Source organism: Zalophus californianus, chromosome 5 (assembly GCF_009762305.2).
Source record: "Zalophus californianus isolate mZalCal1 chromosome 5, mZalCal1.pri.v2, whole genome shotgun sequence".
Lineage (NCBI taxonomy): Eukaryota > Metazoa > Chordata > Mammalia > Carnivora > Otariidae > Zalophus > Zalophus californianus.
The window spans coordinates 136555514-136578320 of record NC_045599.1 but is presented as its reverse complement, the minus strand read 5'-3'; the positions used below and the strand labels follow the sequence as shown (position 1 = coordinate 136578320).

The 22807-nt window shown below is 34.8% G+C and overlaps 1 protein-coding gene and 1 long non-coding RNA gene across 3 annotated transcripts in view; one reads left to right on the top strand and one right to left on the bottom strand.

Moving 5' to 3' along the window:
* LOC113929034 overlaps positions 1–7130 on the top strand; it is a 57434-nt gene extending 50304 nt beyond the window's left edge. Inside the window, exon 3 of the long non-coding RNA XR_003522070.1 lies at positions 6648–7130. This is a non-coding gene — a long non-coding RNA (uncharacterized LOC113929034). The remainder of the gene's footprint in view (positions 1–6647) is intronic.
* CDH12 (cadherin 12) overlaps positions 1–22807 on the bottom strand; it is a 1005284-nt gene that overhangs the window by 421079 nt on the left and 561398 nt on the right. The gene's annotated exons all lie outside the window — the stretch shown is intronic.

Sequence of the window (22807 nt, the reverse complement as noted above, 5' to 3'; positions counted from 1 at the left end):
AAATCCAGACAATGTCGATCTATAGTTGTGTATCTTGGGTGTATTAGGTGTATTATGACACTGCTCTGGACTTTGGTTTCTCATCTGTAAATCCATAGTTATGGTGAGATTTAAATAAGATAAAGTTAATTAAACAGTTAAGTGTTTTGCCTGGGCAAAAGTGCCCAGTAAATAATAACTGTGACTAATTTTCGAAAACAACCCTTTCAAATTCAAGTATGATTACAAATATATCCTGTGGGTGTAAAATCAAGTCCTAATAGACATATAAACATGGAAGTGTGTATACTTCCTGGTATTTATTCAGATCTACTTTGACACCTGTAACAATTAATTATGGTTTGCAAAGGGGAAGAAAATATGGAATTATAAAATTTGTTGATTAAACAATCAAAGATTTAAAACAGTGACTTGCTAGAATTGTGCAAATGCTAGAGAGTTAAGGGAGTCGTTAAAGATAAAGAATCAAAACAATAAATAATTATTTTACTCATTAGAGAATACGAATACAAATATATAATGAGAAAGACATTGAACTGACTAATGTGAAATGCTTAAGCCTTAGGATTATGATATATTCCATATCATTTAGTAAAATTCAAATTTTATGGGGAAATATTTTGAAGGAGATGATAACTCTGACCATAGAATTTAATTTTAAAGTAGATACCTAGCTTATTTCTTCTCTTGTGATAATAGCACAACAAAAACTGAGTCTAATTTTGGTGAAGTAAATTATCACAAGTACATACACAATTAAATTTATATCCCACAAAAAATATGTATACATGTATTCTGCTTAAGTAAAACTATATACATATAAAGCAAAGAGCATTATAACAAATAATTCAATTTATTGTATAAATGATAAAACCTTAGCACTTCAACAGAAATCTGAAACAATCAGATGTGTCACATACTACAGAACATTTTTTTTAAAGATTTTATTTGTTTATTTGACAGAGAGAGAGAGAGCACAAGTAGGCAGAACAGCAGGGAGAGGGACAGGGAGAAGCAGACTCCCCGCTGAGCAGGGAGCCTGACGTGGGGCTCGATCCCAGGACCCTGGGATCATGACCTGAGCTGAAGGCAGATGCTTAACGACTGACCCACCCAGGCGCCCCAACTACAGAACATTTTTATCACAAACTCTGAGATGACCATCTTTCAATAGCCTCCATACAAAATAGTGCATATAACTCCCTCACAAAAGTTGAAGAGTAGAGTTCATATGCATAATTTGGCTTAAAAGTAAATATCAAAAAGACTGGTTCCTTATCCCCTCAGTTATCTCATTTTTCTTATTAATTGATTTCCTGTCATTTTTTTCTAGCTGTTCCCCCCTGCTTTGTCATATTACTTTCAAGATGTACTCATTTTTAATAGCTATTTTCCTTGTTATCTCTTCTTTAACAAAGTTGTAGCCAGATCATACACACTGCTACAGTTGAGGTAGTGTCAGCATTTTCATAATAAAAACTTCTCAGAGGTTTATAATTCAACTGCAAAAATTCACACCGAGCTCATCCTGGCGTATAAGGTCAGAGCCTGAGGCAAAACTGTTTTACAATGTTCAAGCAAATTAATGTAGTCAATATTTTGAATGGTGCAAACATAAATCAAACACTGAGGAAATATATCCCCCCAAAATAATAATAATCATTTGGCTGATGTTTATTTTCAAGTTGTTGAGTTGTCGTTGTTAAATTTGCATATGTCCCACACAGGTGTTGAAAGAATACTTCTAGGAGAGAAGGAAGGCAAAAAAATGGTGGCTTTCTTCCAAGCAACCAACATTAACATATGTGGTCATAAAATAAATAGCCTTCATGGCAGGTGGCTTACCCTCAAACAACAACCCAATCTCTCAGTATTTTACATATACAACTATGTAAAATATGTTAAGGCTCTATTTAGAGAAGAAACTTTCATGTCAACAACCTTCCAAAACCACTTGAGAAATACTGTAAAAACTCCACAAATGTTTTTCTCATTCTACATAATTTTGAATTGACCAACAAATAGAATTTATATAATATCACTGTGTGGTTTTATATCAATGTTGTGTTTCTTTAGATATGCACCCAAAAGCAAAGACATGGTCAAATAGTAGTGGGTCTAGACCATGACTGGATCCAGGAGTTAAGTCTTTGGGAAAGAAAAAAGTTGAGTGTTCCATCTCAAGATATTTCCTTCTAAAATCATTCACAGAGTCTGTAGGCACTATTTTCAAACCACACTAATGTTTGCGTGTAAAGCAACATCAGAAAAAAAAATAATAAAGACGGAAAAAATGAAGAGTAGGGGAAAAGAAAAAAAGAAAAAAAGAAAGAAAGAAAAAGAATTCAATTGCAACAAGAGTATTGCCATTCTGGAAAATTCAAGAGAAGCCATTCACATAGAGAAGCTATTATTATTAAAGAATTTGAAGTCAGGAGTTTATTATTAAATAGAAGTCAGGCCCCATAATAGATGTTAAAAATCAAACAAAATCTCATCACCCTATTCATATCCATGCCTTTTTGTAATTCCATTCCTTTTGGAAGTACATGCATCCATGTTCTTATCAGAGATGTAATGATACAGTTTTTTTATTTTGATCTTACTACATTCTTATTTGAAAATTTTATCGTGTTTACATAGCCATAGTAATGATAAAAAATCGTAATCGTAATAATAGCTAAAACCTACATAGCTCTTACTTTGTGCTTCACATTTCTTTATTTCATCTTCACAGCAACTTTCAAGTTAAGTATTATTATTAACTCTACTTTATACACATGAGGAAACTTGGAGTTAGCGAGTTTAAGTAACTGACTCGAGGTCTCATGATTATGAGATAGTAAACCTGGAATGCAAAGCCAGGCAACACATCTATATAATGTGTTCCTCACCACTGTGTTAGATATTTCTCATTTTAATATGCCATTCACTAGTTGTTGCTGTTGTTTTAACTTATTTCCCTGCTATTAGAAAGAATGGTTGTTTCCTGTCATTCCTTTTAAGAAACCACATTTCTTTGAACATCTTCACATGTATGTTTACTGGTTTCTTATTATTTCCTCAGGACTGATGGAACGAAGTGGTATTAGTAAAACAAAATGTCTAAGTTTATTTTACATATAGTTTGATTGTATTCTGTTTATTCAATGTAATTATTAATTTACATCCCTGTCAATATAAAATTAGGTATGTGTATATGTATGCATATGCACAAACATGCATTTCTAATCAAATAGTAATGAAATGAGGCCTCATTCATATTTTAATCATTTGTGAAGTTAAACATTTTTTAAAATTTTATTTATTTTTTTTTAAAGATTTTATTTATTTATTTATTTGAGAGAGAGAGAATGAAAGATAGAGAGCACGAGAGGGAAGAGGGTCACAGGGAGAAGCAGACTCCCTGCTGAGCAGGGAGCCCGATGTGGGACTCGATCCCGGGACTCCAGGATCATGACCTGAGCTGAAGGCAGTCGCTTAACCAACTGAGCCACCCAGGCGCCCCATTTTTTAAAATTTTAAATTAAATATTTATTTCCTCATTTTGCTCATAACCTATCTCCATACTGTTTTATTAATTCCATATTATCTTTAGTAAATTAACTTGCATTTGTAATAAAACTTACTAGATTTAGTGACAGCAAAATTATATTCCTAAATAGAGCAATCCGATAGAGAGATATAAAAATACTCAGTTTGTAAAAGAAAAATTCAGAAATTCAATTTAGTTTTAATTTTATCGACTATGGTGTGGAGGTATTTGTCAGAGGCTATTGTTAGGAGAGATGACTGGGAACGACCATGACAGCTAGATCATGAATCCTCATGTGCCAATGGTTTTGAACATTTGAATAGCTTGATAGTGAATCACATCTCACTTATTAGAGACATAATCATAGCTCAGATTTTGAATGGTGAATGGCTGCATTGGGGAAGAGAATCAGTTCTAGATGAGAATCTAAATGAGAAGAGCTTGTCTCCCACTCCATGGGTCCATGGATCACAACTGGGGGTTCATGATCTTGTGTGGAAAACTCATCTTTGTTCTCACTAATGTCCAACTGAAATTTAGTGCTTCCCTCAATTAAATATTTAGGCAACTAACCATAGCACCAGTGTCAATGCCTGGGACTTTAACACTAAAACAATCCCAGTTATTTCATTTCACCTACAGCTATTGCAATTATCTCAAAATACTATTTAGAGTCACTTGTAGTAATTATTAGGTCCCCCTCTAGGTCATCTTTTTCTAAAAATATATTGACATGCATATATTACTTACTATGTCTCATGTTTCAAATACTGATAAATTTATTTTAGATAAATCTATTTTTTAAAAAATCCAAAGTATTTCTTTTAATACATTTAAAAATATTATTTTGAGAAAGGGTCAGAGTCCCTGAAATTTAAGAGCCCTCAAGGAAGTGTGTGATTTTTATGATATTCAGACAATGAGGGCCTGACCAGAATAGAAGTGCCTGGATGGTGAAGACAGCACACATCCTAAAGAGGGCACAGGATTATCTCTCTCACTCTATTTCCAGTCAGTTCAATGAAGTCCAAGTAGGCATTTGGGGTCTTGATTCCTTACAAAAAGACTAGATCCAATCCTATTTCATGCTTAGATCCCAAAGTCCAGGACTGTTTTTTCCATAAATTTACTTATACCAAGAAAATCAGGGGCACCTGGGTGTTTCAGTTGGTTAAGCATCTGACTTTTGATTTTGGCTTAGGTCATGATGTCAGGGTTGTGAGATCAAGCCCTTTGTCGGGCTCCATGCTCAGCAGGGAATCTGCTTGAGATTTTCTCTCTCCCTCTGCCTCTCCCCCTATTAGTGTGTGCTCTCTCCCTCTCTCCTCTCTCTCAAGTAAATCTCTCTCTCTCTCTCATATATATATATATATATATATATATATATATATATATATATATATATATATATATATAAAGAAAGCCATCACTTTTAATGTTATAAGTATCAGTGAATGCCCTCTGAGGTATGTGGTGGTAGATTTTGACCTAAAATGTGATATAGCAAGTTGACTATCAGATCATCTTTCACTTACTTGGTTGCAATACAAGATTTTCCTTTCTTGATATCACAAAGAAATTTCTTCTTCCTTAACTATAACTGTCCTGCTATTGCCTGCATGAAGCAAGAAGTGTGTGCTGCACTGGGCCCCACTGGGAATCCAATCTGTGTTTGCAATATGTTATAGGCCTGTCACCCCAAATCGCTTATGGCAAGACATTCTTTGACTTATAGATATTTGTCAAGGTCATGCTACTGTGAATGACCCTTAGTTTGGGAACTGAGAGCAATCTTTCCACAATAATTTTTCTCTGAATAGTTTCTATTAGGCTGAAGTTTTCCTGGCTACTCGAGAAGCTAGCCACCAAATTTCAAGGATGACAAATTAAATCAGACAAGAGTTGTGGGCAGAGGACAGTGTAGGTAAACGAACTGGTCTGTGACAAAATGCAACACACAAAATATCAATGGGGTACCATTATGTATAGCATCAATCAGCAGAAGTTTAGAATGTTAGGAGAAATATATGAGGGGAAGAAAATTGAAAATAGGAGAAACACGGGGTACTTTTTAAACAGAAATTACAATGACTGATTCTAACACACTTTTTTGTCAATTAATGTAGAAATCAGGATTTCTAAAATAATCAGTTAAGATGCAATTTTGTTATATTTTAACAATTGAGTTAAAATTTCCTCAACTTCTGGAATACTTAAGTACTGGCTTTATCATAATTACATTTCAACCTTCTCTTTAAAGAGTAAAATTTTTTCTCACATTTAATTTTCTATTTTCTTAAAGATATTATTTATTTATTTGACAGACAGAAACACAGTGAGAGAGAGAATACAAGCAGGGCGAGTGGGAGAGGGAGAAGCAGGCTTCCTGCTGAGCAGGGAGCCAATGCAGGGCTCCATCCCAGGACCCTGGGATCATGACCTGAGCCAAAGGCAGATGCTTAATGACTGAGCCACCCAGGTGCCCCTCACATTTAATTTTCTTATTTAGAAATAGAACTGATAAAGAATGTTTAGCCACTTTTTTCTAGCCACATTATTTTGACAATGAATTAATTCATTGGAAATCTATTCATTTTAAAGGATACTAGTTTAGATGGAAGACACGATTTCTGTTTTCTAGGAACTCTCAATCAATTGAAAAAGAGTGATGTGAAAACAACCTATATAATGCAAGTTGGGAAAATATGTGCTAAAATAGAAATTCACTCAACTGGTGTCTTGACAATAGCCTCAACTAACTCTGGGCAAGACTAAAAGTGTTTCTTATCCTCAAGGGGTCCTAAGATACTATAGAAGGTAAAATATAAAGATATATAAAGCAAAAGAAAATACATATGGATACAATTAGTGCAACTAAAGATTGAGGAGCTTACAAACAGGGCCACAAAAAAATTCCCTTATTCACTGGGCTGACTTAATTTTAGAGGCTAAATCAGTGATACATTAAACATGTTAATACATTATTACATCTCAGATTAAATAGAATGTGTGTGCTGCCCAACTGATATAATGCTATCTATGCTTTCTCCACTTTTAATTAAACATTAATCTCAAATTTGCAGTTTCATTTGTTTGTTTTTTTTTTTTCCAGGACTTAAATATTTTATTGCTCCTTGCAAATCTGTCAGGCCGTAGGCCCTGTACCTGAAGTGCCTGTTGGATGAACACCCAGCAGAGAACATTGAGGCCTGGTGTGATCATGCTTTAAGCCAGATCGAGATTTCTGAGATTCCATGGAGTTGCCTGCAGATGTGAGGTTGCCCCAGGACAGGGAACTTGCATGGACAAAAAACCTCATGGATGGCATATGGTGTTGGTGGAGGAAGGCACAGTTCAATGATACTGCCAAACTGTGGACTCTATAAGCCATTGGGACATTGTTAAAAATTGTTGAACATTTCAAAGCAAGAATAGTTATTATCTAAAAATCAAGGCACTTACCTACTAACTTTCAGCTGCATCAATTGTTAATTATAAAACTCACCATGGTCCATATACATCTTCTTAAAATTAATGTAATTGAAAAACAGCTACTTATCTGAGAAATGTTTTCAGTAGCTGGGCTTAAACATATGTGGGGAATTAATATTCCCCAAATGTGGTCCAACTTTACTTTTCTTGTAAAATTAAGTTATTTTGGGCTTTAAAACTGCTGAAGAAAATATTTGGAACAGACTGTTTCTTTTTGTTTTACATTTAATAAGTCACATGATATTAGTTATAAAAAATGAGTCATTCTTAATCAAATTAGTCCCTTCCTTCTTCCCGTCTTCTTTCATATTTTCCACATTCATTTCACATGCACGACACACATATCCAACACTGTATCACTAGTGCTGTGGAAATAATGCTAAACAATACATAGTCTGTGCTACCAAGGAGCTCATCAACCCACAGTGGGGATAGAGAAGTTCAAATACCGAACACAGTATCTCAGGAACAGTTTCATATGACAGACAGTACAGTTAGTGATGATTTGGGTGGTCTTTTGTTTTTGTCTGGGAGACAGTATTATTCCGGGAAGACTGCCTAGACTCAACTAGAGATGACAGGATACTGGAAAGAGTGCCAAACATTTTACATCAGAATTAAATCCACTTCAACATGCACAACTACTTTTCTTGTATGCCACCACTATAGAATCCCATTTTTTTGAGTGGAGAAATATGTAAAAATCTTAGTAATTCATATTTCTTCTGGAGGTTTAAAGTATGCCTCCATTTTATTTTAGAAATGAGTGAACATTTGGATTATGGGGAACAATTTAATCTCTGCATAGAATATATTTCATACGTCCGACTGATCAGCTGATATTTCTAATAGAGAAGTACTTATCGGCAACTTAGATAAAAGTAAAAGTTTCTTTTAGATACTGAATTGTTTCAACTCACTACATTTCCATTGACTTTGGGAAAAAGAAAGGATTTCATTATCTCAAAAAGCCACTATACTTTTTTTTTGTCGTACATAATTTGGATTTGTTTGAATCATATTGTAGACTGAGATACATGCAAAGTAAATCATATATATTACTTTTATGCATTTTCATTTCTAAGCTACAAATTTTTTAAAAAAAGCTCACCAGTTATATACATGTCTGCAATTTCCCAACAAAAATGAAATACTTGTAGTTAGGAAATTTTAGTCAATTTAACTGCCTTCCCATCACCACCCCCAGTGTCTCTGAAACTGCTTTGTGTTGTGGCATATCTTAGCACTACTAATGCATGACTATTGTATTTATGTTTGAAGAGACAGGAAGGAGAGATCAGAAAAGCGATAAAGGAGGGAAATCCATTATTCTTGGAGAAACTAGCTGAATAATTTTGTTCTATTGATTGGTTATAAGTAATCTGTTTTAATTCCTCAGTACTTCAAAATCTATAGTGAATGTTGGTCAATAGGTCATGACTTCTGGAATCCAACATGACCAGGTGAAAATTAAAAAAAAAAAAAATAACACATTGGTTATTTGATCTATACAATTACTAAATTGGGCTGTTTTGTTCTAGACTGATGCAGACAAACTTATTTCAAACCCCTTAATGTCATTAAATAATATCTCATTTCAGATACCTTATGCTGCCCGCCAAATAGCCATTCCCTTTTTTTTCCTAAGGGACCTCATTATATTCAAAATGTACAGGCCTTCTGGAAAGTCCATCAACTGATTCAGGGTAGAATATACTGTATCATGCTGCAGAGGAAAAAATCTGATTGACATTGACGAATCCTAATGGTCCCTATTTACAGTTCTACCAATGAATGGTAGAGGAACAGATGCTTTCTTTGTTTGTTTGTTTTGGTGCTGTTGTTGTTTTTGTATACGTTTCTCTAGCTCTTTAAAAGAGAGTGGCAGGAAAGACCTTTTTATTCTCTGGATGTACCAGGTCGACCTTAATGAAAATCTCAAAATATGGTGTATGGTGGTGGATAAAACAAAGAGAAACACAGAAAACAGAGTTGGAGCCTGGAGGTAGATGTACCATGTGATGTACCATGTGAAAAAAAACAAAATTGTTTACATTTAAGTTGCATTTCCTGTTTCTTAAAATTTTAAGTTTCCCAACCATTACACAGAAAGTTTGTGCTTAGATAAGATCAATTCAGTGCTTTCTGAGACCATCTAAAGAAGTGAAACAATCCTCAGTCCCTCCTTGGGAATGATTAACATATATGTGGTAGGGAGGGAATGGGGAATGTGTAAGGGGACTTGAGGGAAAGTCCGTTAGAATCATAAACATTGCCTTAAATCCACTAATGGTCGTTCAAAATGAACCCAGTGATGGTTTTGAATAGAGGTTTCAAAGCAACATCTCTTTTTCTGTGCCCCCTCCCACCTCTCTCTCTCTCTCTCTCTCTCACACACACACACATACGTACATACACATACACGCATACACATCTAGATTTGTGTGTGTATATGTATTTATGAATTTACACACACCATCGTGGACAAGTAAGGTACACTGTATTTTAGAGGATAAACATTTAGAGGAACAGTGTGCAATATACTGTTTCCTAGAAATGCATGAAGTAGAGAAATTGCAGTTCTAACTCTGGTTAGTAAACCAAAGGAAAAAGAAAGAGAATGCCCAACTCTAATGAGAACAGAAATATTATCTGTATAATTTGGAAAACTTTTTAAAATTTAGTCCAGGGGCGCCTGGGTGGCTCAGTTGGTTCAGCAACTGCCTTCCACTCGGGTCATAATCCCGGGGTACTAGGATCGAGCCCCGCATCGGGCTCCCTTCTCCGCGGGAAGCCTGCTTCTCCCTCTCCCACTCCCCCTGCTTGTGTTCCCTCTCTTGCTGTCTCTCTCTGTGTCAAATAAATAAATAAAATCTTTAAAAAAAAAAGTAAAATTTAGTCCAAATTATAAAATATATAAGAAAACAATAGTATGTCTGAATTGAAGAGGGTAAAACAATATATACTTCTGATTTTACTTTAAAAAAAAAATCTGTGTCTCATAAGATGTTAAGGTAGAGGCAATAACCAACTTTAATTATTCAAACTGTATATTGTGTGTTGCTCTTAATTCTTTAACTTTTATTACCTGCAAAATACATGGTAGTATTATTTGGCAAGTAGAAATATCATCTTTTAAAAATAACTAGGTTTTGTTTTCATGAAAATGACAGCTTTTAAATTATTGAGCACCTCTTACATAATATCAAAGTGTTTTAAATAATTATAGGCTATTTCTTATGCATCACACTGTACATTACATTAAATGTGATCTCCTTATATACATTTCATGAGGGAGGGAGTGGGTGCACACGCAGGTGTATCAGAAAGACTGGTGAGTCTTTCTCCAACTGGTTCAACCAACTGGTGGTTGACAGCATCAGCACTGGGAACCTAAATCCTGGCTTTCCACTTAGATGCTTTATGATATGTGTGAATCTGCAAACCTCCCTTCGTCTCAGTATTCTCATCCCATTTCTCATTTAGTTGGTGTTATTATCACTGCTTGGTTAAAAATAAAAGTGTTTTGGGAAAACACAAAATTCATACATGTAACTGTGGTTCAGCTTTTCCCATTCTTCAGAATATCTAACACAGAATACACAGAATATCATAGTTATTATCTACCCACTCCCCACTTCTTTATGCTATTAGCCCTCACTTTGAAGTCATTGTATTCATGTGTTATTGAATCTACTACACCTGGTTGTTTGCATCCTAGGTAGAATTTCTCCCTAAATATATAGAATCTATCTCAAATAAGCATGTTGTTTTTAACTTGTTATATATACTTGTTCTCATATTATCCATTTCAGAGGAATTTACTCCATTTTCCTTTTTTTTAAAGATTTATTTATTTATTTGAGAGAGAGAGAGAAAGAGAGAAAGAGCCATGAGCAGGGGGAGGGGCAGAGGAAGAAGCAGACTCCTCTCTGAGCAGGGAGCCCAATGCGGGACTTGATCCCAGGACCCTGGGATCATGACCTGAGCTGAAGGCAGACTGCCAATTTTAATTTTCATTTAAAACACAAATCATCATCATCAGGACACAAACATTTCCTGGAAGGATACTTCAAATTATAAAACTGATTGGTTCTACTTATTTCAGTATGGATAATTGCATACATATTCATATGTTTTAAAGTAGCTTTTTTATTCTGTCATCTGACTCACCATTTACATAAAGGTATTTTCTAAATTAAAGCCATATGTGGGAAAGGCTGGGAATCTGGAATTTTACTTATTGTTTAAATGTTTTATTTTTCTTTTTCTGGAGCCCACTTTACTCATTAACAACTTGACATTCTCAGGATGGAAATGACAGCATAAGGAGACCTCTTGCCACTACATTCCTATCTTCCATTCCTGTCACTGAAATTAAAAGGAATGCTATAGATTGGTTTCAAGTATATTTTGTGTCTGATAACAAAATTTTGAAAATATTTTTTCATTTTCATTTTATTTTCTCTTTGCCGAACAGCCTGTGCTTTATACTATGAACAAGTATTTTTTCATATTTTTCTTTAATAAGTGAAATTTTCTTTTATTCCTTTTTTAATTTTTAATTTTTATCTATATATTTTAATTATGTTATGTTAATCACCATACATTACATCATTAGTTTTTGATGTAGTGTTCCATGATTCATTGTTTACATATAACACCCAGTGCTCCATTCAGTACATGCATTAGCCAACATATAGGACATCATTAGTTTCTTTTTTTTTAATTTTTTTTTAAGATTTTTTTTATTTATTTGACAGAGAGATAGCGAGTACAAGTAGGCAGAGCGGCAGGCAGAGGGAGAGAGAGAAGCAGGCTCTCCGCTGAGCAGGGAGCCCGACGTGGGGCTCGATCCCAGGACCCTGAGATCATGACCTGAGCCGAAGGCAGATGCTTAACGACTGAGACACCCAGGCGCCCCAGGACATCATTAGTTTCAGATGCAGTGTTCAATAATTTATCATTTGCATATAATAATCAGTGCTCATCACATCATGTGCCCTTACTTAATGCCCATCATCCAATAAATGAAATTTACCTTTAGATTCAAGACCAGATTTTCACTGTGGGAAATATTTCACTAAACTTTTAATCCAGTGATCGTGATATCCACTAGTGGTTTCTTTAATTCAAAGACAACCTGTGTATTGAATAACATATTAAAAGTAATTTGAAAAACAGAAGGCACAAATTATGATACAAGGCATCTGTTTTTGCCCTTCAATACTACTCAAGTTGAACAGAAAATATAAATAATATTAAACAACCTAGGCGAGAAAGAAAGGAGGGAGGAAAAAAAGAGATAAATCAGACTTAGGACAACATGGAAGACTAAACTAGTACTTATAATCCATATCTTGCTAAAAACTAAAAACATATAAAACATGCTAGATAAAATATAATATATGAAATGTTAAATATATAGTCAAGTTCAAAAGACAGAAAAATGCCTCGGTTGGTAGAAAGGAAGAGAGAACCTAAGCCAGCCAGTGGTGACTTCAGAGGACACAGAAGCTCTAGGGCCTGGGATATTCAGTCCTGATACCCATGCATAGTCCAGAGAGATAGTCTCAGCTTCCACTCACCGAGACATCAGCAACAAGCTGGAAACTTTGAAGTATTTCCTCCTTTGAACTATTTCCCACACCCAGTAGCAGTACTAGCAATAGTACTATGGTACTGAATTTGTTAATTTCATTTGGATTTAAGTGGACTGGAGATAGGATTGAGTATTTTAGATCCTATTTAGACTAGTCTCCCACTTATCAGTATGGGATATTTTTTTTTAAGTGTTTTTCTTAAACTTTGAAATAAAATATATCTTTAAGTTCTGAATCATTTTATATTACTGTTATGGACTGAATTGTGCCCCCACAACAAATTCATATGTTTATACCCTAACCCCTATGCTCTAACCTCAGAATGTGACTGTATTTGGAGATAGGGTGTTTAAAGATGTAATTAAGTTAAGGGGCATCTGGGTGGCTCAGATGGTTAAGCTTCTGCCTTCGGCTCAGTTCATGATCCCAGGGTCCTGGGATTGAGCCCCACATCGGGCTCCTGGCTCAGCCGGGAAGCCTGCTTCTCCCTCTTCCTCTGCCTCTCTCCCTGCTCATGCGCTCTCTCTCTTTCTCTCTCTCTGTATCTCTGTGTCTCAAATGAAGAAATAAAATCTTAAAAAAAAAGATATAATTAAGTTAAAATGAGGCCCTTATGCTGTGCCATAAATCCAATCTGAATTCTTTTTTTTTTTTTTAAAGATTTTATTTATTTGACAGAGAGACACAGCAAGAGAGGGAACACAAGCAGGGGGAGAAGGAGAGGGAGAAGCAGGCTTCCAGCTGGGCAGGGAGCCTGATGCGGGGCTTGATCACAGACCCCTGGGACCATGAACTGAGCCGAAGGCAGACGCTTAAGGAATGAGCGACCCAGGCGCCCCCAATCTGAATTCTTGTAAGAAGAGGAAATTTGGACATGTGTGGGGATGCTGTGTCTTATGTTTTTTTTTTTCTCTGTATGTGGCTGTCTGCAAGCCAAGGACAGAAGTCTTGGAAGACACGAAACCTGCTGATACCTTGATATTGAACTTTTAACCTTCAGAAGAGTAAAATAAATTTCCGTTGTCTAAGCCATGTAGTCTGTGGCATTTTGTTATGAAAGCTCTAGCAGATTAATGTAATTACCTAAGTGAAATTGGAGAAAAGGTGTATAATGAAACCATGCATAGGTGATGACTTTTAAATTTGTTTCCAGTGATTTCATACATCGAAGGATTTATAAAATTTTATTGAAACTTCATTTTCTATCATTCTTCTAATATGTCCAAATGTATCTTGTTTTTTCTTTTTTCTTTAGACTTGGAGCTTTCTGCTATTTTAGGAATGCTTCGCTATTCAAAAAAAAGTAGTAAAGATCAGTGTTTATTCTAGGTAATCTTCGCAGTTTCTGGCCCTGAGAAAATCCTTGCCTTAACTGAAACTCATCTTATAAAAAGTTAGTAAAAGGCTCTGAATTTTTCACAAAGAAAGGAAATATTTTTCACAATCGACAGGAAGTTAACGAACCTATTACCAGGAGTTTTATAGACTACAAAGAATTTTTACATGTCTCACATTATGTGAACACCTCAAGCAGTAAATGAAAACAATGGCACCGGACTCCTTAAGAAGGAACTTAGAGTTCTGGATATTTTATGAGCATAATCTCATTAATTAAGCCTTATCATAACTATGATATAGCTTGTATATTTCCATTTGAACAATGACAATTCTTAGTGCCTTATCTCTCTTTGCATTTACTGCCCAAAGATGTTGCTTTGACAGAATTAATCTTTCATCGCCTCTTCTCAGTTTGTGCCAGGATTGTCCCCAAAATGAGTTGTTTCGCTTTTGTTTATGAACAAAATGAGAGGACTAGAGGTTGTTTCCTCATCCTTACTGTACCTACTCATTTATATTCCTTCCACTTAAAATAAGAACTTAAAAGGTGAGGAAATATAAATCTATTTCAGTGAGGCATTCTATTTTTCCTTGATTCATGTTGTATAAAATCATAGCACTAATGTGGTATAATCAGAGCTATTCATCAATAAGAATTAACTTGGGACTTATATGTAAACTCTTTTGAATTTGTAGCCACAGTTATAAATACTTAGGACCATAAAAAGGAATAGATAATAGTAGATAATACCTGTGGAGAATGTGTTATGTCAGGTACTGTATTATGCATATCATATGCATTATTTCAATTATTCCTACTATAATAGCAATTAATAGTAATGATATTTATTACTATTAATTGTAATATATAATATAATAGTAATAATAATTATTAATAATAATATCTTCATTTTGGAATCAGGACATGGAATTTTATATGAAAAGAGTAAAAGAAAATCCAGTTGAATATTTCCAAGGTAATTTTAACAATACAAACTGTAAAAAAAAAAATATAATTTTTATAATTGAATTTCATGGAATTTTTCATATAATTTAAAAAGGATTTACCACATATTCTTCCCACTTTACTGTTTATAACCATTCTTAGAATTAATTTATAAGATTTATTTGACTAATATTGACTGAAGTTTTGGCACACTTACGTTTTAGGCTTAGACTGTTGACTTTTTTTTTTTAAGATTTTATTTATTTGTTTGACAGAGAGAGAGACAGCAAGGGAGGGAACACAGCAGGAGGAGTGAGAGAGGAAGGAGCAGGCTTCCGCTGAGCAAGGAGCCAGATGTGGGGCTTGATCCCAGGACCCTGGGACCGTAACCTGAGCCAAAGGCAGACCCTTAACCGACTGAGCCACCCAGGCGCCCTGACTGTTGACTTTTTTTAATGAATAGCTTTTATGGCAAACAAATATATTAAACATAAATATAAGTTTATACGTATCATTTTTACTTTTTTTGTGTTGCTATTTTCAGTACCCTAGGCATTTTATTCATCTGCATATTGTGTAATGTGTTGAATACCCGTAAATATGAAATATAAACACAAGAGTCTATATAATTGTACATCTGAAACTAATAGAACACTGTATGTTAATTACACTGGAATTAACATAAATTAATTAATTTTAAACAGTGGATATAGATCTTAGTGATGAATTACATGGAATACTCTAATAAGAGTCTTTTAGTCTGGAGGTAAATTGTACCTCAGTCCCAAAAGTGAATTTATCTGATAAACTGGAATGAAATTCAGAAGCAAGATTTTATAGTTATATGCATCTATGATTTTTATTTCTTGAGGTAAATTTCAGATGCCTTTAGAAAATACGATTTATTTAAAACAAATAGTCAAACTTAGATTTTACAGTGAATTGTATGAGATCCAATGTAACAGAATCCCATAAGAATCTTTTTTTTAATCTTGACTCGGTAAAATAATAAAATCAGAGATTACGAGAAGTTCACCAACTTCTGAGTCCTACTGTCCTGAAGTATCTCACAATAAAACTCTTCCTTGAATAATACCTACATTTCAAAATCATGAAAATTAAAAATCCCCTGATATTTTATTTTGTAGTAAACTCAATCATGTTGTGGAAATTGAAACAATATAGAACCTACTTTAGCTATAAGAGGAGAGATGTATTTACAATTAATTTTTAATCATGGAAGTTGAATGTTGGGGTCCACATGAAATGATTTAAAATCTGTGTCTGAAGATAGGGAATGAGGCTCTGAAGAATATTTCTAAAGTAAGCAGTTTAAATAATTTACTTTTATCCTTTCATTTCAGTAATTAAGAAGTCAGCCCAAACTCATTCATGTTGTTGATTAACTAAAAAGACATGAGAGTCCTTTCACTGTGTGGCTTCCATCAAAGCTTTAGAAAGAACTACAGAGATCAGATTTCCTAAACCTGGTGAAAAAGGTGTAAAACTTAACTTGTATGAAGAGAAATCCCTGTATCTAATTTTTTGCCTGCTTGGCTCTTTTCATCATGACAAAGAAGCACCTTGCAAAGCGAATGTATTTCATATTAAAATTAACATGTGTCATAATGAAATATGGAGAACTGTAAAAGGATCATATTATTTTACAGGTCTTCAATATGACAACAACTATTCTTGGAATTGACTATAGAGTTTGGACCACATCCACATTCATTACTTTTAATAATTATCTAGGTAATTTAGACTGAGGTTGTATTAATCAAACTTTAAGTGTTCTGAAATTAAAGTATTTTGAAAAGCATGATTGTACTTTCTGACTGCCATTTGAATGATTCCCTTCATCCTACAAAATGTTAGGCATTATCTTTAGATAATCGGGAAAGATTCAGGAGATGGTTGATAAAAGAAACCTCATAATGTATCTTAATTTGGAAAATGAATAATTTGAAGTTTGGGGGAGTAGAGATAAATCAATAAAAAAAAGGCCATAAAGATGTGTTTATCAGTTCAAAAATTTGTGAACTAATATTGCATGTGTTGGTATATCTGATTTGGCATAAACAAATCCTGAGAAGGTACCAAAGAAGCGTACCAAAGAAGCAATAGCATAGCCACTGGTTACAATCCATGCTCTTGATGAAAGATTTATAATCTGCAATTCATCATGTAGGTGATATGCATTGAAAGAATCACTCACTCGCCATGAGCAGAAATAACCATTCACTCTGCAAATGAACATTAACACTAGGAGTGCTACATGTGAGCAAATATTTACAATTGTTATTACATTTACTTAGTAATTATGATGTACCAGGTACTGTTGTATACTTTATTTCAACAATTTCTGTCTCACAATAATCCTATGAGTGTAGTTACATATATTATGCCCATTTCATAGATGAGAAAAAGGAGACAAAGACTACATTGCTCACCCAGGTTTGGGGAGCTTAATTATACTGCCAGAATTTCAACTCAAGAAGTCAGTTTTCAGTGTTTGTAATCTTACTCAGGTCTCTATGCTCCCTTATCCTTAACACTTGTACTGCCCGATGAAGCAGCAGAATGATCCCACTAACAACCAGTGGGACAATGAACTTTGAAGCCTGCTCCCAAGCTCTGCTATCAAGCCTTGCCAGACAGCTCCGCTGAAGCTGGTTTTCTTCCTGTATCAGTATCCTGTCTTTCTCAGCCAAGTATACTCTCAGTGGCAAACAAACTAGCTCCAGTTGAGCTAGTATTTTCTGCTCTCACCAACCACTCCTAATAGATCCCAGAACCTTCTTCAACATGTTTTACTACTGAAGACTTGGATTATGAAGGTCCTGGCTTGTTTAGCAGAAATTTGCATCACTGAACATATTCTGGGAAGGTGGTGTGGGTAGGGCAGGTCATTCTGCCCAGAGAGTTCTCTGAGACAAATTCTCTGAGACACACCTTGGCCAGTGACCTTCATGAAAGGCAGATGCTCTGATAAAATACCCAACTAAGGTTGATGCGATATGGGAGTGCCTCCCCGATCCTGGACACAAGTGAGCAGCACACCAGTTTAGTTGGATATTAAAACTTACAACTGGAATGACCTTGCAAAAATCGAGATTGTACTTCTTCTAACGGTTGGCATGCGAGTACTTGAATATAAAACTGAAAAACAGAGTATTTCACTAATAAAGAGATAAGAAGAAAGAATATTTATTAACTTAATTGCGAAGCAGCAAATGGTAGAACAGTACAACATTGCTTACTTTTATAAAAGATGAGGATATTTTACATATTGCAATTAAAATGAAACAGATGATCACAGAAATCAGTAATGCACAAGCCAACTCACTTCTCATTTAATTGAATAAAGTAAAATAATGAGACCAGTGAAAATGCTAGTATGACATTTAAGATTTGAGCTTTGTTGATTTTGCCAACACTTTACATTCTATTGAAAATTTGTTGGCTCTACCACCTGGCCTAACTACTGAACCTGTGTCAGCCAGAAGGATGGGAAAATGAATCAAATAAATGAGACAATGTAGACAGTGTTCAAATGAGTATCTAACTCTCCCTCCTTGCAAAATGCTGAGTTACACAAATGACAAGACACAAATCACCTGACTCTGCTGAAAGAGAAGTAGGGGAGTGTAAGGCATTTTAGAAATCTTTCTAGCCATAATTTTTTTCAGTTAGATTCTGGCACTTGAACGGATAAATTCATGTTATCTGAAAATTCACTTATTGGGTGCCTGGGTGGCTCCGTTGTTTAAGTGACTGCCTTCGGCTCAGGTCATGATCCTGGAGCCCCGGGATCGAGTCCCACATCGGGCTCCCTGCTTAGCAGGGAGTCTGCTTCTCCCTCTGACCCTTCCCCCTCTTGTGCTCTCTCTCTTTCTCTCAAATAAATAAATAAAATCTTTAAAAAAAATGAAAATTCACTTATGTAGAATATCTTCCTTCTTAAATATAATATACATTATTATTATTCAACGATATAATTCTTTCTAGTTTGGATCTTAATATACATCATTTTTGATGGACTATGAAACATATACTTCACCCTCTCGTTGTCTATTTTCCTATCCTACTTTCAAAGACTAAATAATTTTGCTTTTGAAGTAACAGAGGGGAAGGTAGCTGTAGGGGTCATTATGTTATCTAAAGAGACCAGAATAAGTTAAAATTGCAACAAAATAAATGTACAAACATTGTCTAAGTCTCTTTGGATGAGTTTACAAGGTCTTTGAGTCTATCTCCAAGGATGCTAAACAGCACAAGTTACAGACAAATTAAAATCTTTCCACTTCAAATTTCCTGAACTCTTGTTATTTAAAATAGCTGGCAAAAAAGTAGCCATATATATGAATTTGATATATATTATGTTTTTACTTATAGAGAAATATTGACACCTTTATAATATGTATAAATATTTATCCATACTTAAGATGTTTCATCACGCATAGAAATTCTGGCATTCTGACTAGCCCCTGAAAACACCTGAAAAGGAATATAAATTGAACAAGAAGCATGACAGTTTTAGTGAGTGTTTTAGGTTCCATGACAGTTACATAATAGGTCAGCTTCACATACTACTTTTAGCAGGTTTTAGGTTTCAGAGTTAGTACAAGTAATGTCTTGATGAAACTATGTGTGATACTCTCTGATGTTATAAAATTTTACTTAAAAATTGTCCTAATGATATTTAATTTTTTTCCTATCAATTTTCCTATTAATTTCCTATGAACTAATAAAGTCAACTAAACTTGGATGGTAAATTACAATTTATTCCATTATATTGAGTTAATAAAAAACAGTCTTATATATTGTTCATATTAATTTAGTAAGTATGATTTCTCTAAATCTAAAAGGCAAAGAAAAATGTTGGCTACATTTCATTAATTCCCAAAGGACATAATTCTGATTATATATTTCATTATGAGACAGTCACAATATATACTGCATCTTGTTACATATGCTATATATGATAATTTTCAATGCATATACATGAGAAGCTGTGAAAATGTGATATTGTAGAAGGAGCTACAGTTAAAGAAAAACTAATATGCAATAAACTTTAATCTACTAAATAGTATTCAAGTTTTTGTGGAGCAGTGTAATCCTAAAAAGAAAGTGGGTCTGGACCTATATAACCTACGTTCAATTATTAGCTATATTACTAATTAATCTCGATGTGAGTTTCTCTAAGATACTTTCTTTGGAAAATAGGCGTAAAAGAGACTCACTTTATGGACATCAGAAACTATCTTTTAGGTGGCTGGAGAAATCTATGTTTTTGCCTGCTATCATGACACCCTGTCTAGTTTCACATATTTGGACCAGGTTTTTAAACAAAGGATTATTAGTAATAATTGCAATAAAACACTCTAAAATGGTTTGGCATTTCCTATGAATAAATGAACTTCGTACTAACAGGTTCTGCACAGTGGTCTGTGAGACATACGTGCCTAAAGCAGTTTTCACTTTAACACACCAGGGCTAATTGTGAATGATGATCCATGGCAACACATATCTCTTTTCCTGATGCTTTCTAAATGCTCTGCACTTTAAAAGACACTGTGGAGGACACATGCTGATAAAACAAAACATACATGGGTAGGTACTCTCTCCGGTCTCCAGTAATGGTGGGCAGGTGTCTGACGTACATATGCAGTTATCTGCAACCCAAGGGTCAGGGGACAATTTAAGCAGTCAGGCTGCCCACTGGAGTGGACAGTGGGAAAAGTGTAAAATTACAAATGACTCAAAATAGATGAATGAAGTAGAGGACAAATTATAGAGACACATGAAAAAGAAACTAATATGAACAGAACACATAAGGTTCATGATGGATATTTTCCTTCCATATGGCTTATTCTTTTACTGTAAGATCTAAATCTGTATTTGTTTGGGCCACCTACGTAGCCCAGTCAGGTTGAGCATGGGACTCTTGGTTTTGGCTCAGGTCGTGATCTCAGGGTGGTGAGATCGAGCCCTATCTGTGGCTCCCTGCTCAGCAGGGAGTCTGCTTGAGATTCTCTCTCCCTCTCCTTCTGCCCCTCCTGCTCATGCTCTTGCTCTCTCTCTCAAATAAATAAATAAATCTTAAAAAAGTAAATCTGTATTCATTTTATTGTTTGGTTACACATTTAAAAAATTACAATAATCCATTTGGCATCAATAAGTTAAATATGTACATGTTTAGTGAAAGAGAATGTATGAAATTGTATTTACTAAGAAAGGTGGTGATGAATATAAAACTTGAACAGAATATTTGTCCGATATCTGCCATGGGTTTGACAATGATGTCACATGGAAAATGTAAGACCAAAATTTGTAGGAGAGGCATTACCATCTACTTAAAAGTTGTTAGTTGTTTTTAAGTTATGCCCCAAGACTGCCTGTAAAGTATGCAGCTGCAAAAGATAGATTTATATATTCCTTTGTGAGCAAGTCTATATTTTAAAAAAATCCTTCTAAATTAAATACACTCTTTTTTTATTTTACAATCTCTGATACATGTACAAAAGATGAAGCAATGGTAGTCAATTACTGACTATATAATAGGAAAAGATCTTGCCAGTTAAATGAGCAAATGCAAAGTTTACACTTGTATGGCTCTTCAAGTGTCTCCCTAGATGTTAGGCGTTGAGACTCCTCACTTGCCTCATCCTAATCCCAGTCGTGGTTGTTTTGTGTTTCAAACAGAAAATTTGCTAATTCCAATTAAGAATTCAAGATTTTCATCCAGTCCATGATATCAAAAATTTCAAAAATTCAATCTCAGCATGAAAGGTACCGTTGTGTATACAGTAATAACATGCATATAAGTTTAGATCGATTATAATATAGGATCAAAAGTAATATTCTTCTGAATTAAGAATGTAATTAGAATCAGTTGTGGTGCACACATAATTCATAATCGGGTCTATATAAACTATGATATTCTACCATTTAAAATAAAAAGTATTGTCAATTTTATATGTGTCTTAATATATAAACTGAGTTACTGACTATACTTTTTATTGATAATCAAGTTTATGTTCAAGCTGAGTACAAAAAAGAATTAAAAATTTAAAACATGACAATGCATGCACATTTTTTCTTGGCCTTTATCAAACAGATTTTTAAAATATGCCCTTGAGGACAGGGCGCCTGGGTGGCTTAGCTGGTTAAGCGACTGCCTTCGGCTCAGGTCATGACCCTGGAGTCCCAGGATCGAGTCCCGCATCGGGCTCCCTGCTGCTCAGCGGGGAGTCTGCTTCTCCCTCTGACCCTCCCCCCTCTCATGTGCTCTCGCTCTCTTAAATAAATAAATAAATAAAATCTTAAAAAAAAAAATGCCCTTGAGGGGCACCTGGGTGGCTCAGACAGTTAAGCGTCTGCCTTCAGCTCGGGTCATGATCCCAGGGTCCTGGGATCGAGGCCCACATCAGGCTCCCTCCTGGGTGGGGAGCCTGCTTCCCCCTTCCCCTCTGCCTGCTTCTTCCCCTGCTTGTATACTCTCTCTCTCTGTCAAAAATAAATAAAATCTTTAAAAAAAAAAATGCCCTTGAAGGACTATTTATCTTTTAAAAATACAATATAAGTGAAAATGTAGCAAGTAGCACAGAAAAGCTTATGTGTTATTTATTGCTGCCTAAAATATTACCACAAAACTTAGGATAAAACAATAGGTATTTATTAGCTTATAACTTCTTTGGATCACAAACTAGGCACAGATTAGCTGGGTCCTCTTACACCCTACAATCAAGATATTAGTTAGCTATGTTGTCTCATTTTCAGACTGAACTAGGGAAAGATTTACTTCAAAACCCCCTGCTTTTGGGCACAATGGAGTTTCTTGGAGGAGATTGCATTAATGGCTCCAGTTTCTGCTTTCTGTTAGCTGAA